The sequence below is a fragment of the Cyprinodon tularosa genome, unplaced genomic scaffold (genome assembly GCF_016077235.1).
Source record: "Cyprinodon tularosa strain WSP-4 unplaced genomic scaffold, ASM1607723v1 ctg383, whole genome shotgun sequence".
Taxonomy (NCBI): Eukaryota; Metazoa; Chordata; class Actinopteri; order Cyprinodontiformes; family Cyprinodontidae; genus Cyprinodon; species Cyprinodon tularosa.
This window is the reverse complement of record NW_024039100.1, coordinates 929,204-949,986: the sequence shown is the minus strand read 5'-3', so window position 1 is coordinate 949,986 and position 20,783 is coordinate 929,204.

Here is a 20,783-nt window from a genome sequence, read left to right as displayed (position 1 = left end):
CGCAATTGTTGGGCTGAATTTTTGGCTAAGAAACTGAAATAAAACATTTGGCTGCCATTTAATTGTTTAACCCCAAAAATGTAATACCCAAAAACAACAGTTTCAGTTAGGCTTTATCCACTCCAGTTTTTTTTTTTTTTTTGCTTTAGTATAAGATTCGTTCAAACAGAACGTGGAGAAGGCAACTTCTCTACATTGTCCACCTTTTGTTGATTTCTTGTTATTTCAACTTTCAGTAGCAAACAATTTGCACTGACAATGCAGTAAAATTGTATTATTTAACCATTTTATCAGCTTATGTCATGTTGAAGGAGCCAACCTTAGAAAATAAACTGTTTGTGTTTTGTTACTTTTCAGGAAACCCTACTTCATTAGATTGAAGTTGTCAAACACGGGATAAATTCACCACAACTTCCATTCAGAATCTAAGATACTACAAACAAATATCAATCAAGTCAGACATATTTGAATTGAAAACTCTTGACTAAAGTAGTGAAACTAAACGTAAGTAAGCTATGTACACAAAGAAGAAAGCAAAACATGTTTGAAAACCATAATCAATAAAATGATGCATTGATATCAAAGTTCAGCATGAATTTTATGTCTGAGAACCAAAGTTTATCTAGAAGAACTTCGGTCAAATTAGCAAAACAACTTTTGCCTGCTAGTGGTCTAGCCTCGATCAATGCCCCAGGCCCTAGAACTGATGGGCCAATCACAACGCAGAGATGTGTTTTTGGATACAAAGTGGGCGGGGTTTTGAGGGCGGGACGACAAAGCTGCACGACGCTGGAGAAAGCGCAACAAGGAAGATGGCAACAACTATTGAACAGTTCCCGTTTGACTCAGCTTTGGAATCTGTTTTGGAACTTGAGCAGGAAGAGGCTCTACACCAGTGGTGTAGTCTATGTGATACGCAGGTATACGCCGTATACCCACTAGAAAAGCTTGTGAATTTCCATATAACCACTTAAAAGTGCCCAATGCTGCGTTCACACTGGATGCAGGCGCAGCGAGTTTACATGCAAAGTCAATGGTTGACGCTCGTCAAGGCGTTGGATGAAGGAGTTTGCCCTGAAATTGAAGGATTGACGGTTCAAGTCCCTGCTCTCGACTTTCATTGTTGTTGTGTCCTTGGGCAAGACACTTCACCTGCATTGTCTACTGATGGTGGTCAGAGGGCCCGGTGGCGCCAGTGTACAGCAGCCCCGCTTCTGTCAGTGAGCCCCAGGGCAGCTGTGGCTACAATGTAGCTTGCCACTATCAGTGTGTGAGTGTGTGCGTGAATGGGTGAATGAATGTAGTGTAAAGCGCTTTGGTCAAGTCTACTAACTTGAATAAAGGCGCTATATAAGTACATGCCATTAACCATTTATCAAGGCGCAGCAAAAGGTCCCGCAGCGCTTTTGAGCAGCAGGCGCATGCGATGCGCTGCTGATCGAGAAGGAAAAATTGAACTTTTGCTGCTTGACGCGCCGCGGTGCTGATCTGGGAGCTGGGAGCTGATCTGGGAGCTGGCAGGGTGACAGACAGATCGCTGATGACACAGAGCGCTATGATCACTCCTCTAAAACAGTTTATTAACGCCTAAATTAACTGCTTTTTTTTGTTGTTGTTTTTACAACGAATTTAATCACAGTTATCACAGTTTGGTGTTTCATGTGAAACAGTTCATATTGGTAATACAGTACATCGTACAATGTGATCTCACTTAATAGGAGATAGAAGAATGATAACACTACTTCTAGAGGGGCATTATCACAGGAAAGGTACTATAGTAAGACGCAGGTGCTGAGTCGCAGATGAGTGAGATTGACTGTCAGAGAGGCAGCTTTGCAGCATTTGCACAAGAAGAAACTATAGAAAGAAAAAGTTACCCATCAGAGATCTATGGACTGAGCTGTTCTAAAGTGAGCATAACTACACAGTAGAAATAAATGGGTCAAGGCACCCAAACAAGGTACCGGACATTTATGTAATGTTTACTCTGAACACAGATTTACCCCATTTGTTCCTCAGTAACTTGAGGCATCATGAAAGGGACATTTCATGCATGTATATATGCTGTAGATAGAGCTGCTGTATCAACAAATCAACAAAAAGGCAGGTACTGTGTGTTACATCAAAATCTCCACAAATCTGAAAAAATACATTTTGCTTCCAGTCTGAAAAAGTACAAAACATTTTGTGATTAGGTTCATACAGGTCATTTCTGGATAGTTTCATACTATGTATACAAAAAAAGAAACAACAACACTGCTTCATATTAAAGGAATAGTACACCCAAAACATGATTAGCCTTCATTTTCTACTCACCCCCATGCTGAACAACACTCTGGAGTACTTTTTTGATATCTCAAATGCATCTGGAGATCTGGGAGGCTTCTTGCTGTCTGCTGACATTCAAATAATGGAGGTCTATGGCGCCCGAGACAGAAAGGTCCATAAAAGTCCACAAAAAACGTGTCAATATTCCTCCATACTGCTCGTCCAATGTAATCCAAGTGTCCTGAGTGGGTAGCATCCAGAATTTACTCGAAACGAAGTCATTTAGAACGTTTTTAGAGCATAAACAGTAGTGTATAGGACTTCCTCAAAGCGCGCGCATGCGAGTTCACGAGTCTACGGAAACCGCGGCAGACCAAACCAGATGAAAGTGCGCATTCAGCGTCTGCTCTGCCGATAATGCAAGCGTAAATGAAGAAATGTGCTGTTTACCTGTGCAAAGACAGAAACAACGAAAGAAAAATGTCTGAGGACTTCATTGTTGAGGAAGAGCATGAGTTCTTTGCCGAGCTGAATGCGCACTTTCATCTGGTTTGGTCTGCCGCGGTTTCCGTAGACTCGTGAACTCGCATGCGCGCGCTTTTAGGAAGTCCTATACACTACTGTTTATGCTCTAAAAACATTCTAAATGACTTCGTTTCGAGTAAATTATGGACGCTACCAACTCAGGATACTTGGAATACATTGGACGAGCAGTATGGAGGAATATTGACACGTTTTTTGTGGACTTTTATGGACCTTTCTGCCTCGGGCGCTATGGACCTCCATTATTTGAATGTCAGCAGACAGCAAGAAGCCTCCCAGATCTCCAGATGCATTTGAGATATCAAAAAAGTACTCCAGAGTGTTGTTCAGCATGGGGGTGAGTAGAAAATGAAGGCTAATCATGTTTTGGGTGTACTATTCCTTTAAGAAGGATTTACACCAGTATCACATTTTTAACTTTACTTTTAACACTTTTGGTTTTAATCAAGGAAATATCAGATTTTCTCAGGTGCCAAAACAAAATGTAACAGCTCTGTAAAGGCTCACCAGAGAGCATAACATAAAGTTAACATGACTATAACAGCTGAATGTGGCGATTTCCATGTTACTAAGCAAAACGCTTCACAAATTTATTTAAATCCAAAGCATTTGTGCGTTTTGATTTGGGTACAACCAAACTTGATAGTCTCTTTTCTGTCATAGTTGACCGCAAATATGTCTTTCTGAGCCTGAGACGTCAGGCCTAACTGACATCATAGTTAGAGAAATAACGTTCTGCAACCTGATTTTTATAATCTCAAAATCAGCATTGCAGCTATGTGCTACATTGTGCTTTCATTGTGATTTAATTTCTCGATAGATAGTTGATCAGTTTTTACCTGTTTCATCCCGTGTCTCCTCTCCCTATGACCCCTGGCTCCCTCGCTTTACCTCATTCGGCTTTCAAAACAAATCAGTCTCAGTCGCTCTGGCGTCATCTCGTGCTGCATTCACTGCAGTCCGACATTGGAAATTAGCGGTCGTAATTCTCAAATGATCCATAATTTATAAGCCTCGCCACCCCTACCGCCAACTGGGGTGGCAAGGCTGTCATTTAGGGTGGATTTTGCCACCCTATGCCACCCCAGTAGATCCGCCTAAGGCTGCTGTTGAATGGGATTCGTACTGATAGCGCACCGCCGATATGGGGGGGTCTGAGCGACTCTCAATGGGCGAGAGGCGGGGTACACCCTGGACAGGTCGCCAGTTCATCGCAGGGCAACACAGAGACAAACAGGAAAAACAACCATTCACACACACACTCACACCTAAGGAGAATTTAGAGAAACCAATTAACCTAACAGTCATGTTTTTGGACTGTGGGAGGAAGCTGGAGTACCCGGAGAGAACCCACGCATGCTCAGGAAGAACATGCAAACCCCATGCAGAAAGACCCTGGGCTGGGAATTGAACCCGAAACCTTTTTGCTGCAAGGTGGCAGTACTAACCACTGGGACACTGAGCAGCCCAATATAGTGAAATACTAATATAAAAAAGGCAAAATACTTTGCACAAATTTATAAGTTGAGCAAAGTACTTTAAAAGCATGTTTTTTTTGTTGTTTTTTTTTTATCTCCCTCTCACCACCAGCACCCCCACTTCCAGCGGCCATGTTTATATTAGCGCATGTGTTTATAAGGGTGAGTTGTGTCCCTTATTGGCACACCTGCACTTATGGTAGTTTTTTGCCTGTTTAGGGTTTTTTAAACGAATTCGCAAGAAGCGACAGGTTTAGTTTTTTCACTTTTCTTACAGACTGAGAATTAATTTTTGAATAACACTATGAAGCGTTCAATTGTTATGCAGCAAACCTAATGGTATAATATTTGCAATCTAATTTCTAGTAGTTCTTTTCCCTTGTGTTCACACTGTGTTGAAATATTCCTGATTGTCCTCCACCTTGTGTCTCCCTCTGCATTTTCTCTACTTTGTTTTCTGAAAGAAAACCAGACAAATGAATTTGAACTGAGAGTGGCCTATTATGAATAAAGTCTTTGAAACATCAAGTGTAATACACGATGCTAATAAAAGCTTTGTCCTAACACATTATCATGCAAATGTAAGTCATTGGTTCTCTTTTGACAGCTATTCTTACCTGTAACATTGCGTGAGTCAGTATCGCCTGAGTATGTTATAAAATGGGGGGCACAGTTGAATAAAAAAGCAAAAATGTTTTATACCATGTTGGCTTAAAACTTAGGCCTTTTCATAAAGTTTACATTTAGCTTAACAATGGTTGTGACAATGCTTCTGTATATCTAGGAGACAGCCCTTTTTTAAATGCAAAGTATGTTAGGAAGAGATGGTGATTTATTTTTTATACTCTAATAAAATATTTTTAAATATAAGATTTCAAAAACCTGTTTTGTAATTATTAACATGTAGGTTATCTTTATCAGAGAAGATAATAAATCTGTAACTCTAAAGAAAAACAAATTTTTGATCGGACAAAAAGTTATGGTAAATGTATGTGACAGCTTTGCAATTTCTTACTGACCAGCAAAGAGCCTCAGTCTGTCCTGGGGAGGAAAATCGAGACTGCTAAATCTGCTGTTTCTTAGCGCTGCTATTTCCCTTAAGATTTGGGGGATATTTTTTAGCTTTATTTGATGTAGACAGGAAATCCTCTGTGAGGGACAGAGAAATATAAGGTGCAATAAATGTCCAAAGCTAGACTCAGGCTGGCTCAACATCCACCTGGACACAGAGGCAGGGATATTGGCTTTTACTTTAGAGCCAAGCAATCATTGTTGGAGCTTGTCTTTACATATTGTAGACTAATCTAGACTAGTCTTTACAAGTTACAAGTTTTTCTTTAAGGGGATAAATATAGCATTTAGTTTACTAGTTGTATTTGCACACAAGCTTTACCTAAAGCAGGGAGTCCCAAACATTTCAGTCCATGACCCCAAAAATGACAATGCATGAGACTGGAGACACCCTAGAAATACATATAATTGTACACATATTTGTAGTTCTTTAAAATGTCATCTATTTATTAAATTAATCATTTAAAATGCATTTGTAATCGTTTCATAAAAAATGTAATTATTTATTGGAGAATTTTACAGTTTTATGGTTCATTAAATGTTAGATTATTGTACTGGATACATAAGGAATAACTTAATAAATGAACAAATAACGAGTTTATAGGATTATTTAATGGTATATTTATTTATTTGTATGAGAGATTCAGATTATGTATCTTATGACATATTTTTGCCCTCCATACACCTCAGGGATCACATCAACAACTGTCTTGTGACCCTCTATTTGGAAACCCGTGTTCTTATGGATAAATACTTGAACATATGAAAAAACTGAAACCAGACAACTTGAATGCTTATTAATGTAAAATTAATCTGGAAGGTTTTTTTATATATATAAATTACAATTTCTTGAAAAAACATGAATTTCTTTGATGATATATCTTTTAGTTATGTTTGGTTTATCTTAAAAAGCGTATGTGCTCAAAGACACATAAGCTTATAGTCATTCTAGGTGAAAAGGTTTAAATAACCAAAATGAGAATAGGACAGAGATGGCACTGATTTACTTAAAAACTAGGAAGTGTTTAGTATAGTTTTGTTAAAGAGAATCTTTGTCATTCCTGTATAACTGAATGTGCAAAGATTCCACAATCATTTCGATTCTTTGAGATCAGATTTAAAATCATGTTGTTTTCTTACTGATGGATAAAATGAAACTTAATTATAAATGCAGTTCTTTTAACAACATTTTAAGACTTGTTAGGGTCAAGGTGCATATTGCCTTTAAGATTTTTTTTTTTGTCCTATAGAGCAAAAAAAGGTGAAATACTTCAAATATTCGGTCAACGTTTTGCTTTTCTTTTCAGTCTTCAGGCAAAGGAACTGGTATGTCTTCACTCAGCTCTGCTTCTAGCATAATTATCACTCATTCTTCCCACTTGTGCAGCCCCACCCCCTTCTCGTCAGTTCTCATGCTTACCACCTGCTCCCTGCCTATTTAACTAGACCTCAAGCAGTTACTGTTTTGCCAAATTATTTGAAAGCCTCACAGCATGTAGATGTTTAGTGGCCTCTACTTAGTAAGTTATCTGATTCTGACCGTCCTTTCGCCTAATTAACAAGATAAAATAAACAAATTAAAAAAGTTTTGTATTTTTTTCAAGGTTGTTTTATAAAAAAATTCAAAAAGACATCTACATAACTTGACAAAAAGAGTTTGGAAAAAGAGAAGAGAGGAAAGAGAATTTCCTATCATCTCAATCCTAAGAGAAAGTAAAATTTAGTTGAACCCATCAAACGTGACATGCTGAAGCTTCTCTGAAGGCGTCTCTTGCTTAAAAATCAACAGTAACAGAAAATCAACTATTAACTCACACTCATTGTCATTAATTATTTTGTAAAAGGATCTTATTAATTCAGAAAACCAGATCCATTTTTAAGTCAATGTAATATGCTTCATTTAACATCAAATAAAATTTAAATGAAAATTTTGATATATACAGGTGCTGGTCATAAAATTAGAATATCATGAAAAAGTAGATTGATTTCAGTAATTCCATTTAAAAAGTGAAACTTGTATATTATATTCATACATTACATACAAACTCATATATTTCAGATGTTTATTTTGTTTAATTTTGATGATTACAAATGACAACAAATGAAAATCTCAAATTCATCATATCAGAAAATTAGAATATTACTGAAGACCAATAAAAACAAAGGATTTATAGAAATGTTGGCCAACTGAAAAGTATGAACATGGAAAGTATGAGCATGTACAGCACTCAGTAGTTAGTTGGGCCTCCTTTGGCCTGTATTACTGCAGCAATGCGGCGTGGCATGGAGTCGATCAGTCTGTGGCACTGCTCAGGTGTTATGATAGCCCAGGTTGCTCTAATAGTGGCTTTTAGCTCTTCTGAATTGTTGGGTCTGGTGTATTGCATCTTCTTCTTCACAATACCCCATAGATTTTCTATGGGGTTAAGGTCAGGAGAGTTTGCTGGCCAATTAAGAACAGGGATACCATGGTCCTTCAACCAGGTACTGGTAGCTTTGGCACTGTGTGCAGGTGCCAAGTCCTGTTGGAAAATGAAATCTGCATCTCCAAAAAGTTGGTCAGCTGCAGGAAGCATGAAGTGCTCTAAAACTTCCTGGTATGTGGCTGCGTTGACCCTGGACCTCAGAAAACACAATGGACCAACACCAGCAGATGACATGGCACCCCAAACCATCACTGACTGTGGAAACTTTACACTGGACTTCAAGCAACGTGGATGAAGTGCCTCTCTTCTTTTCCTCCAGACTCTGGGACCTTGATTTCCAAAGGAAATGCAAAATTTACTTTCATCAGAGAACATGACTTTGGACCACTCACCAGCAGTCCAGTCCTGTTTCTCTTTAGCCCAGGCAAGACGCTTCTGACGCTGTCTGTGGTTCAAGAGTGGCTTGACACAAGGAATGCGACAGCAGAAACCCATGTCTTTCATACGTCTGTGTGTGGTGGTTCTTGAAGCACTCACTCCAGCTGCAGTCCACTCTTTGTGAATCTCCCCCACATTTTTGAATGGGTTTTGTTTCACAATCCTCTCCAGGGTGCGGTTATCTCTCTTGCTTGTACACTTTTTTTCGACCACATCTTTTCCTTCCCTTCGCCTCTCTATTAATGTGCTTGGACACTGAGCTCTGTGAACAGCCAGCCTCTTTAGCGATGACCTTTTGTGTCTTGCCCTCCTTGTGCAAGGTGTCGATGGTCGTCTTTTGGACAACTGTCAAGTCAGCAGTCTTCCCCATGATTGTGTAGCCTATAGAACTAGACTGAAAGACCATTTAAAGGCTTTTGCAGGTGGTTTGAGTTAATTAGCTGATTAGAGTGTGGCACCAGGGGCCATCAATTTTGAACCTTTTCACAATATTCTAATTTTCTGATATGATGAATTTGAGATTTTCATTTGTTGTCATTTGTAATCATCAAAATTAAACAAAGTAAACATCTGAAATATATGAGTTTGTATGTAATGTATGAATATAATATACAAGTTTCACTTTTTAAATGGAATTACTGAAATCAATCTACTTTTTCATGATATTCTAATTTTATGACCAGCACCTGTATATGTGTATATATATATGTGTGTATATATATATATATATATATATATATATATTTTTTTTTTTTTTTTATATTTTTTTTTTTTAACAGTAACTTTATTGATGCTAGTATTACTGCTTCTATTTTTTCCTCATTGTAAATAGAATTATCCTCCTACCAGATGTTAATCTAGAGGAATTCAATTTATTTTTTGTGGTTTTTTTAATATATCCTGCTTTTTTTCCGTCTTTTTACCTGTTGCATAATAGTTTTCCAGAAGCCAATAGCGAAATACAAAAGGAGAAAAAAAACATTTCCACTGAAAACATTCATTAAATAGACTGTGCTCTGAGCCGTTGTTAGTCTTCAGATACTGTACAGCAGCTGTTCTTCTTTTCATCCGGTTAATGTTATTCTGTTGTTACCTTCCTGTTAATTGGCTTGCATTGTATCTTTATGCTCAGTCACATCAAGCTGGTACCACTGGGATTTCAGCGTCCATCTCGTTCCACATGTAAAGTGGTCTGTTTGTAGCGACTGCAGTAAAAACACTCCCTGGCTGTCAGGTCCTTTCAGTCCGCTGAGGCTGCTGATCAAACATTAGCTGCCACATTCGCAGCAGGGTGGAGGTACACTAAACAACAACTGCCATCCTGTATCAAACACAACTCCTTGCCTTTAGCTCATCATAGCCCCTCCACGGACACCATGAGTCGCCATGCATGTAATAAAGACAGTGTCACTCCCCGCCTTGATACGGTTGTCTGAGTCCATCAAGATCCAGGTTCTCTGGGGAAAATGAAAAGGATTGCAGGACAGGAGTAGATCTACAGAAGCGGGATAAAATGAGATTGAGAACTCTTTTTTTCCTTTTTATGTTGAGACATTGTGAACCGAATTTCCTCTTTATTACAGCATAACGACATAAGCGGAGCAAATTCACAGGCATTTGGAGATAAGTGGAGAGAGTCAGTGAGGAGATTTTAGTCTTGATTATAATAAATTAGGCTTATGCTGTAATGTGTGGGCAAATTTTTTTTCATCAAGTTTGATCTTTATCCCCAGTCTCCTAAATACACATTGTTAAAGCTCGGAAAGAAGAGAGAAGGAGTGCTTAGAAAACACCAAATAACCTATTCCATCCTTGTGCATACATATTTTTCATGTATTTGAACTCTTCATCCCGCCACACATCGACAGAGTTCACTCCAAGACAAAGTTATTTGGCCTTTGGCTCCTTGCGTCGTTCTTCACAGGGTAATAGCGCTGACCTCGGCCACAATGAAAGGCTTTTAAGTGTCTTCTACTTTAAGAACTCAAAGACTGCTCAGATCTCCTCCTTCTGCTTGTCTTTTGTTTGTCTCTATCAAGGATGATACAGTAGGCATCAGTGTAACCCCGGCTGAACTTCATCTGCTTTCTTTTAACCTTCTCCCACCCCCAAAGAGTGGTGCATAATGTGCTGTAGAGCTGCAGAGAACAGCAGCAAGAATATTCCATATTCAAGAAAAGTATACAAACTGTGAGGTTCAATTGCACTCTCCAGAATTACATGAAAAGCTGTCAGAGAGATAAAGATTTCCTTCTCAATGCATGACAGATCGCAGAGATTATGTTGTAGCAGGGCTGCATTATGGTGTAGTGACGCATTGGATGCATTGAAGATTGATCTGTCACTACCTGAATATTAGTGCCTCTTCACTTCTGTTTCAATGACCTGGTGTCAAAGTCTCCTGTCTCTTCTTGACGAATAAGATAGCTGCAACTTTGCCTGGTATGGCTTTAAGTGATCCCATCAACATCTAGAGGGGCAAGCGTCTCGCCACCTTAATAATCACTAACTACGGAGAAGAATTTCCAGATTTTTGTCTGGCTTAAAATGAATCATTCAGATCATTACACATTTTGATATTGAAGATAATAGGAAAAAGTGATTCTCCTGTTGTTAAACAATTAACTGTGATGTGCCACACCTATTTAAGAGTTTACTGATTTCCACTAGCTAAATTTCCCCCTGATTAAAACTGAATGTACAAAAATCAAGAAAAATCTTAAAAGTACCAGTCTGACACTTTGAAGTAGGCTAGAAGGTCTTAAAAGAAAAACCTCATTAAACCTTGATTTAAAAAAGGCTTATGAGAAAATGGAAAGTCTTTAACAGCAGTCAGTCTAGAATTGGTTAGAAAGACATTCCTAAAGGTGTGCTTTAAGTGTTAACCGAATGTCAACAAGGTGTATATTTATTTGCCTTGCGTTGCTTGCTTGACTTTTCAACTTTTTCATACAATTCATAAAGACAACTCAGCAAAACGTTGCAAGTTCTGCTCTTTTTGTCTGTTCATCTTTCAATTTCCGGACCTTGACTTCACTGAATGACTCATGGTGCTGTATGTAAAGTTGAAAGTTGAATAACAACATCAACACTGGCACCCCTGGGCTCACACTTCTGCCAACTCTTGAACCACCGGCTTTATGAAAACCGCTTCCAGCCAGGGGCGGACTTAGGAAATTTGGGGCCCTAGGCAAAGACAGGCATGGGGCCCTCTGAATTGAGAAGACAACATATAGAACAGACCCAGTATACAGATACAGAAATTATAATAGAATAGACTTAGATTATTTGTTCTACCTTTTGTCCCTCTCTTCTTATCCTTTTTGTTGTGGTTTTCTTCTGTGTTCTTTTGTCCCTTTCTGTAGTAGTCTAGGCAACGGCAGGCACGGGGCCATCTGAAATGAGAAAACAACACACAAAACAACAGGTCAATTATACAAATTGACATTTTAAGAGAATAAACATGCATTATTTTACCTTTTATCCCTCTCTTCCTGTCCTTTTTTCATGTCTGTTTCATTTTACTCTTTTTTTCTTTTGTTTTATTCTCTTCCTGTCTTTTTCTCAATCTGAGAAAAAGACTGAGACTTTCTTATTCTTTTGTTTCTTTTACTCATATTCCTCCTTGTTTCCCCCTTTTCTCTTCCTGTCCCCTTTTCTTGTTGTTTTCCTCTTAATGTTTTGTCCCTTTTTCCTAGTAGTTGTATTCTCTTTCTCCCTAAAATTTCATTTTTCGAGCCTTGGCTTCAGCAAATCTTGCGATGAGAAGATCCATATCCACTGACTTCTTGACTTCTTGCTCAATGTATGCAATACACTAGACCCAACAATTCAGAAGAGCTAAAAGCCACTATTAGAGCAACCTGGGCTATCATAACACCTGAGCAGTGCCACAGACTGATCGACTCCATGCCACGCCGCATTGCTGCAGTAATACAGGCCAAAGGAGGCCCAACTAAATACTGAGTGCTGTACATGCTCATACTTTTCATGTTCATACTTTTCAGTTGGCCAACATTTCTATAAATCCTTTGTTTTTATTGGTCTTCAGTAATATTCTAATTTTCTGATATGATGAATTTGAGATTTTCATTTGTTGTCATTTGTAATCATCAAAATTAAACAAAATAAACATCTGAAATATATGAGTTTGTATGTAATGTATGAATATAATATACAAGTTTCACTTTTTAAATGGAATTACTGAAATCAATCAACTTTTTCATGATATTCTAATTTTATGACCAGCACCTGTAGATATAATCAAGCATCTCAGATGGTGATGAGATATGTATGGGGAAGGATCTAACTGCTCACTTTACCTCAAGTTTCATATCCTCTGCATCAATGTCATCCATCGTCTGCTCAAGTCTCTGGCAATGACTGTATGATCTGGTTGAACTGTAAAGTGCCTTGAGATGACATGTGTTGTGAATTTGGCGCTATATAAATAAAACTGAATTGAATTGAAATTGAACATTCATCCAGCTTCCCTTCCTTCTCAGTGCTTCTCATGATATCAGTGGAGTAGAGAAATCCATACAGCTCATAAAAGGTTTCCATGTGTGAAAATCTCTCCTTTAATGTCAATTAGAGGCAAGAAAAACTCTCTTTTTTAGGTCTCTTCTGCAGTGGATTGAAAATGATATATATATATATATACACTATATTGCCAAAAGTATTTGCTCACCTGCCTTGACTCACATATGAGCTTAAGTGACATCCCGTTCCTAATCCATAGGGTTCAATATGACGTCGGTCCACCCTTTGCAGCTAGAACAGCTTCAACTCTTCTGGGAAGGCTGTCCACAAGGTTTAGGAGTGTGTTTATGGGAATTTTTGACCATTCTTCCAGAAGCGCATTTGTGAGGTCGCACACTGATGTTGGACGAGAAGGCCTGGCTCTCAGTCTCCGCTCTAATTCATCCCAAAGGTGTTCTATCGGGTTGAGGTCAGGACTCTGTGCAGGCCAGTCAAGTTCATCCACACCAGACTCTGTCATCCATGTCTTTATGGACCTTGCTTTGTGCACTGGTGCACAGTCATGTTGGAAGAGGAAGGGGCCAGCTCCAAACTGTTCCCACAAAGTTGGGAGCATGGAATTGTCCAAAATGTCTTGGGATGCTGAAGCATTCAGAGTTCCTTTCACTGGAACTAAGGGGCCAAGCCCAGCTCCTGAAAAACAACCCCACACCATAATCCCCCCTCCACCAAACTTTACACTTGGCACAATGCAGTCAGACAAGTACCGTTCTCCTGGCAACCGCCAAACCCAGACCCGTCCATCAGATTGCCAGATGGAGAAGCGCGATTCGTCACTCCAGAGAACGCGTCTCCACTGCTCTAGAGTCCAGTGGCGGCGTGCTTTACACCACCGCATCCGACGCTTTGCATTGCACTTGGTGATGTATGGCTTGGATGCAGCTGCTCGACCATGGAAACCCATTCCATGAAGCTCTCTGCGCACTGTTCTTGAGCTAATCTGAAGGCCACATGAAGTTTGGAGGTCTGTAGTGATTGACTCTGCAGAAAGTTGGCGACCTCTTCGCACTATGCGCGTCAGCATCCGCTGACCCCGCTCCGTCAGTTTACGTGGCCTACCACTTCGTGGCTGAGTTGCTGTCGTTCCCAAACACTTCCATTTTCTTATAATACAGCTGACAGTTGACTGTGGAATATTTAGGAGCGAGGAAATTTCACGACTGGATTTGTTGCACAGGTGGCATCCTATCACAGTTCCACGCTGGAATTCACTGAGCTCCTGAGAGCGACCCATTCTTTCACAAATGTTTGTAAAAACAGTCTGCATGCCTAGGTGCTTGAATTTATACACCTGTGGCCATGGAAGTGATTGGAACACCTGATTCCAATAATTTGGATGGGTGAGCAAATACTTTTGGCAATATAGTGTATATATATATATATATATATATATATATATATATATATATATATATATATATATATATATATATATATATAAATAAAAGATAAAAGGTGCATGTCACAGGAAAGACTAGTGATGTTACAAATGACAATTGCTTAAACTACAGAACAGTAAATTATTTAATTTATAATTAATGTGACCCTTAACATCCCCAGCTGTACACAATAAAACACATCAAATCAATGTCAATACAAAGCTGTAAAGCAGAGTGAGATGTTGGTAATAACTTCCTTATGTTTTTTGAATGTATAACTTAAATTATTAAAGACTAAAACACCTAAAACTTATGGGTGATTTTACAACATTTAAAAGCCTGAGATTTTCCTGATATTCAACATTAAAAACACCTAAATAATTGATTTTTCATCGTTTGTAGCAAATCCAAATGAAATTAGAAACTTACTTTAAAATGACCCATCTTCAATAAGGTAAATAAATACTTATCAATATAGGGGGAATGTCCCCTTCGACAGCTTAATACTCACTAGTTGTTCAACTCCACACGATGGATCCTCCTTAACAGGTGCCAGACTTGCCGCTGAGTTTTCAGCTGTTTGCGGCAGGTTACTGCTGCTGCTGCTCGCCGCTGCCGCAGTGAAGAAGCCGAACTCAGTCATTTTTGGTAACATTGAAAGCAGCTTCCTACCTTCATTCTTTTTTTCTCCTCTTTTCAGCACCGCTAGGGTAGCTTCTTTTCATCTTTTTTCTTTCCTTTCTTTTCTCTTCTCCGCTCTGCTCGTCTCGTCTCTTCGCGCCGTTTGTTTTTTCAAATAGTTTGCTGCCGTGTGTTTGGACCTTTCTGCCCATGCGCAGCAAATGGATTGAACCAATGTAGTGGACACTGTAAGGGGGGCCCCGAGACACACTTAATATTATAAGCATTCTAATGTCATTTTAGCGAAAGGATTTTTTTCAAAAACATAATTAATGTGCTCAAATAAGTAATAGCTGAATTAACCATACATGTAAAATGAGTTTTAGGGGGCCCCCTTAGGAACTCGGGGCCCTAGGAAACTGCCTAGTTTTGCCTAATGGTAAGTCCGCCCCTGCTTCCAGCAGTACATTATTCTGTCCAGGATAATGTCAAGACCGGCTGTACTATGTTGGGTTGGATCCCCCCTCTGGTTAGTCTTTAAATAATTGATTAGTCTACACTTTGGTCCTTCACCCTATATCACAACCAGATGCAATTCCTGATCGGTCAGTGCATAATGAATTGACAAAGAAAGCTCAGTTTGTTCAACTCAAACCAAATTCCACTTCGCTCTTTATGCACAAGTCACCCAACTCCCAAAAGGATAACATGTAGCTGACTCACTCCACATTGAACAATGTATGAACATGGGACATTGTTCATATTTGGTGCAATTGCATTGTACCAGACATACTAGAATGAATCGAAAATCAAAGGAGGACCTTTCAAGGTGTGGCTGCCCCACAGATAAGACCTTCAACTAAGATAAGAACCCAGAACACCTAAAGCTCTGTAGCCCTTTTTGCCCTGTTAAAAGTGAGAGTTCATGATTCAACAGTAAAGAAGAGAAATTGGAATACACTGGGTTCCATAGTGTAGTTGAAGGTGAGAACTAAAAGAACACCTTTGACATACTTGGTATGCCTGGTATGGTTTGGTTGTGGTTCTGGTCCATAATTGATAGTTCTGTCTGTGTTCTGGTCCCATATGAGTTACAGATGCAGTGTAGGAGTTTTGCAAATTCTTTAAAGACCCTTATTCTCTAAAAAAAAAAAAAAAAAAAAAAAAATGCACATTCAAAACCCTGCACCCTCTCCAGAGAGGGAACGACCCTCAGCCATTTTCAAAGAATTGCGGTAAGAAAGGCCAGCTTCAATGACAGTCTGTCTAGTGTTCAGAAGTACTTCCTTTATATATAGTGCTAGTTTGCAGCTTTTTAAAGCTACAGTGTGTAATAATTACAGGGATATACAGTCAGAAATGTAATATATTATACATAACTATGTTATTTTATCATCATCTACGAGCTCAGCCTCTTAACCTTAATATTTGCGTTGCCTTAGAAATCGTTATTTATAATTACATAGGAGCGCAGCCATGGAGGCAGACATCTTTGTGCTACAGCAGCGCAGAGCCAACAAACTTCACAGCCAAACGTCACAACGACGTAGAAAAAATAACGGGTATATTTATTATCTTAAGTCTACATGAAATCTATACCCTACACAGACTAATGAAATACTATCATTAAAATTATCTATGTAAACAAACCTCATCACTTGAGAAGGTAGGTGATGCGGACGTGGTGGAAGACATTTTGTCCCGTAACGCTCGCCATACTGTTGGGGGGAGAAGCGGTGGGGGGGAGATGTTCATGTTGCTGCGGTCTGCAGTCTGGACGCTAGATGTCGCTGAAAATTACACACTGTAGCTTTAAAATTTCAATTGTTGCGATTTTCCTTTTCTTTCACGTGTTCAATGTGTTAGCATAATTTGGGTATTTGCCGTCGATATTGTCTTTGCAGCATGTTTCCACTTTGCGCCTCTCTGTTTTCTGTGATTGAAGCATTTCCCCTTTGCAACAATTTATCTTTGAGTGTGCTTAATGTGGTTGTGTTACTCTCAGTTTTAATAATTGTTGAGTTTGCAGGACATTTAAAAGTTGCTCTGAAATCCTGTATTTACATAGTGTTTTCACCCCTTTGCCAGTTGCTGCGTGTTCCAACTTGTTATAAGTCTTGTAAGGCAATTACCTTTATAGAGTGTGCCTTGTTGATTTGAAAAGCTCTGTTTGAATTTTAAAAAGGGTTTTTTGCTTTTACTCGGGTCATTTTCATTTGATTTCATTTAAATTTATCTCAAATATTTCTCACAACATTGCAAATTTGCAACTTACCTTTTGACATTGTTTGGAAAAAAACGAACGTATTATGTGGTTCACAATTAGATCTGAAAGCCTTGCATGACTAATTCTTGCAGTGAGTCACAGATTGACTCATCTTTACTGCAGCCCATCAGGCCTGTGGAGCGGGATAAGAGGCCCATCTGGCAGAGCCGAACAGGAAACATCTGACAGATGATCACTAAGATCATGTGGATGTAAATACGGAAACAAAACAAGACAACATGCTGCAGTCAGAGAAGTGAGTCTGAGTAGCTGGGATTACTGTTTGCAATATGCTTCTCTTCCATTAAATCATTCACAGCTTTCTAGACACAAATATTTTCTCCATTCTATTTGTAATTTGCCTTTTTAAAACCTGTTTCTAATAATTAAGAATCATCCTTGTGTTAAAATTAAAGCTTTTGCCCTTTATTGGGTATATTTGGCTAATATTGGGTGAACTTCCTTTTCCCTTCCGAACAGCCTTGGAGCAGATTGAACAAGGTTTCTTAAAGTTTTTGTAACCTGCTGTAGGTCAGGAGTGCTGATCATGTGTGAATTGTAGCTTCAATTTACTGTTTCAAACACACAGAGATGTTTTAGCTGGTTCGATTAACAGATGTAGCCAGTCAGTAAATCTCAAAAGCTTTCATGCACCTATGGAGCCGCACCATTACAACAGGTGTAAAGTATGTATTTGTTAAAGATGCATTTAGCAAACACATGTTCTTACAATTGCCCAACACGTAATGGGAGTTTTCTTCTATTTACAGCAGTTGCCTATAGGCTCCATTAGTTCATTAGAGACTGAGGCTGAACTCCCTGGCTATTTGCGTGGGTTAAGTGCACTGTCTCTTTCACCTCGCTGCTTTGTTGAATCTTGGCCTCAATGAGAGAACACAGGTGTTGTTTCTTGAAAATGGATCACAAAGAGCAGCCACAAGTGCAACTCAAACCCCATCACAGTCACCATTCAAGTAAGAAGCGCAACAAAAAGGGCCAAATTGGAGTCTAATCTGCGATTTCATAAGATGAGAGTAAATATTGGGGACGCTTTGATCAAGGAGAGAACTCACATCTGCCCTGGGAATGGCCCTTTTTTTGCTAAAATGGAAAGCTGCTCCATAGGAAATAACTTCAATATCTATAACTTTCCGACTTTAGATGACATTATGCCTCTAAGCTAAAGACCTCTACAGTCTCAGCAGCAGACTGTACTGCGTATTCTCTTCTTGCTTGTGTGTGCACCACATAGGTGTCATTTTAACTTGTCACCAAAGGGGATAAACATCTGCAAAAATATAAAGCAACACTACTGTTCTGACCCAATTATTAGCTTAATTTGAGATATAATAAAGGATTTACTAATGCCAATATACCTGGCACTTATCGATGCTGAATGCGAGCTGGCCTTCTCAAAATCTGTTCTGTAACTTGAGAGTGTCAAATACCTTGCTACAATAGCAGCCATTCAAAATGGCGCTTCCAGTCAAAAGCTATCCTGTAAATATCAGTGAGCAGAGACAGCAGTTGCTAATGGGCCCACTACCTTTTAGGGGCCCCATCACTGACACCTGGTTGGCCACCTACGCAGTTGTCCACTAAGATGTCTTTTTGCAGATTAAATGGTGCGAAAAGTTTCCTTTAACCCACCATATACTGAAATGCACCCGACCGTATTTATACCGCAAGACATGCAATATTTCAACATGATGGTGAGCTGTTTTAAAAACGGCACCAATAGTAAAGCAGACAGTGGTACTTTTAATTACTATGTTAATAACTGTCTACAGTTCATTAGGCGGTTGGTAAAAAATACGCTCATATAATGTTTCAAACCACAATAAAGATCTTAAAAGAACAATGTATTTGAGCATTTTAGCTTTTTACACTCATCTTGGAATTATGGGTAACCCAGAGCGTAGATTAAAACCATAACCATTACTTAAAATGCGTCAGCGATGATGTATACCAAAAAGAGGTACTTAAGCGGATTCCAGAAAAGAAAGAGCAAACAAGAACAGAAAAAACTTTCCAAAATAAACACGTTCTTTCAAAGAACCAAAGAGGGAGAGGTGGACACTCCTACAGTGAGTAATGGTTGTGACCAGGAGATGAATGGATAGAGCGTGGGTGAGGAGGGGGGGGGGTTGTGAAGCTCAAGGTAGCATGATAACACTCATTTTACAGCAGAATATACGATATATTTGATAAGCACTTGGGATGTTCTGTAACATGTTGTGGTGCACTGTCACCAATGGTTCCATTCAAGGTGCGCAGTCACAATTTTTCTGTGTGTGTTGTGTGATCATATACTACTGAGAATTGCAAAGTTGTACCTTCTTGGCCGATTTATGGAACTGTCGCCATAGCCTGAACCTATATTACATGTTTTACTTCATATGGGGCGCACCCAGATAATGTTGCTTACGGGCCTATTGTTGTGTCGTTACACCATTGGGTTCATCAAAGAAAGTGGGGAAATTTTGAATGGCTACTACTGTAAATGACAAATGTGACCCAGACCACCATTTTTAAGGCAGTCTGCGTTCCCCTTAAACACAAAAGCTAACTCAGCTAAACGTTTCTGTTAGCCAGCAAAACTGATGTCAATTTTGAATGTTGGCGGCATTTTCATACTTGTGATAGCATGAGACAGACAACCACAAGTTACTCAGGTAGTTCAGCTCATCCAGGATGGCATATCAATATGAGCTGTGGCAAGAAGGTTTGCCATGTCTATCAGGGTCATGTCAATGTCTAGAGGCTGGAGGCACTGCTAATAGACGGGTCAGTAAACTAGGAAATATAGACAAGGCCGTAAGGGGGCAACAAACCAGCCGCAGGACCACTACCTCCGCTTTTGTGCAAGGAGGAACAGAAGGAGCACTGCCAGAGCACTGCAAAATGAACTCCAGCAGGCCACAAATGTGCATGAGTCTGCACAAAGGGTTAGAACCAGACTCTTTGAGGATGGTAAGAATGTTTTATACTTTGCCAATACAGCTTAATAAACTCAAAGTAGTTGTGCAAGTGGCGAAACCATTTTGTTGGAATTAGATGTGGTGTTGGAGAGGTGATTTGAATAAGATAGGTATAGGAAAAATCTTTATCCAACTTCTAATTAGATCCTATGCTTTTTTTCAATTGTTGTAGTATATTGTGTAGTATGTTGTATAGGCTGGAGAGGCTGGTGGGCCCCTCCTCTACCCTAGACTCTGGTTGACTCCCCCTTGTTGGGTTGATACTGTTTCATTCTAATCTGTGATTCATAATTACTTCATTCTTAAATATGTTTTATGACATGATCATCTGTTTATATGGTCCTATATGTTTGTGTATGTATATGTTAATAAATATGTGTTTCTCTAAGTATTAACTATGGATTGTAGGCAGGGTTCAGGAAGATGCATGTTAAGAACTATAGAAAAGAGTTAAGAACTATAGAAAAGAGTGGGATATGAATAAATACTAACTCCTTGCAGTGCCTTTTCAGACATATCCAATGAATACATATACTTATGATGGCATTTGTGTTTATTAAGGTATGATCAAATCTTCTCTGATGGAAATAATTGATTAATTCTCTTAAGCACCATCTAAAACTCGTCCCTGCTCCTTGAACATTTAATTTAATTGTTCCTTCCCTATTTTGTACATTACCATATGTTTTTCTTCACTTAATTTATGCTGTCCTTCTCCTACAGTATGTACTTTCTTGTACTATTTTTTAATTCAATACTTTCCTGTATCC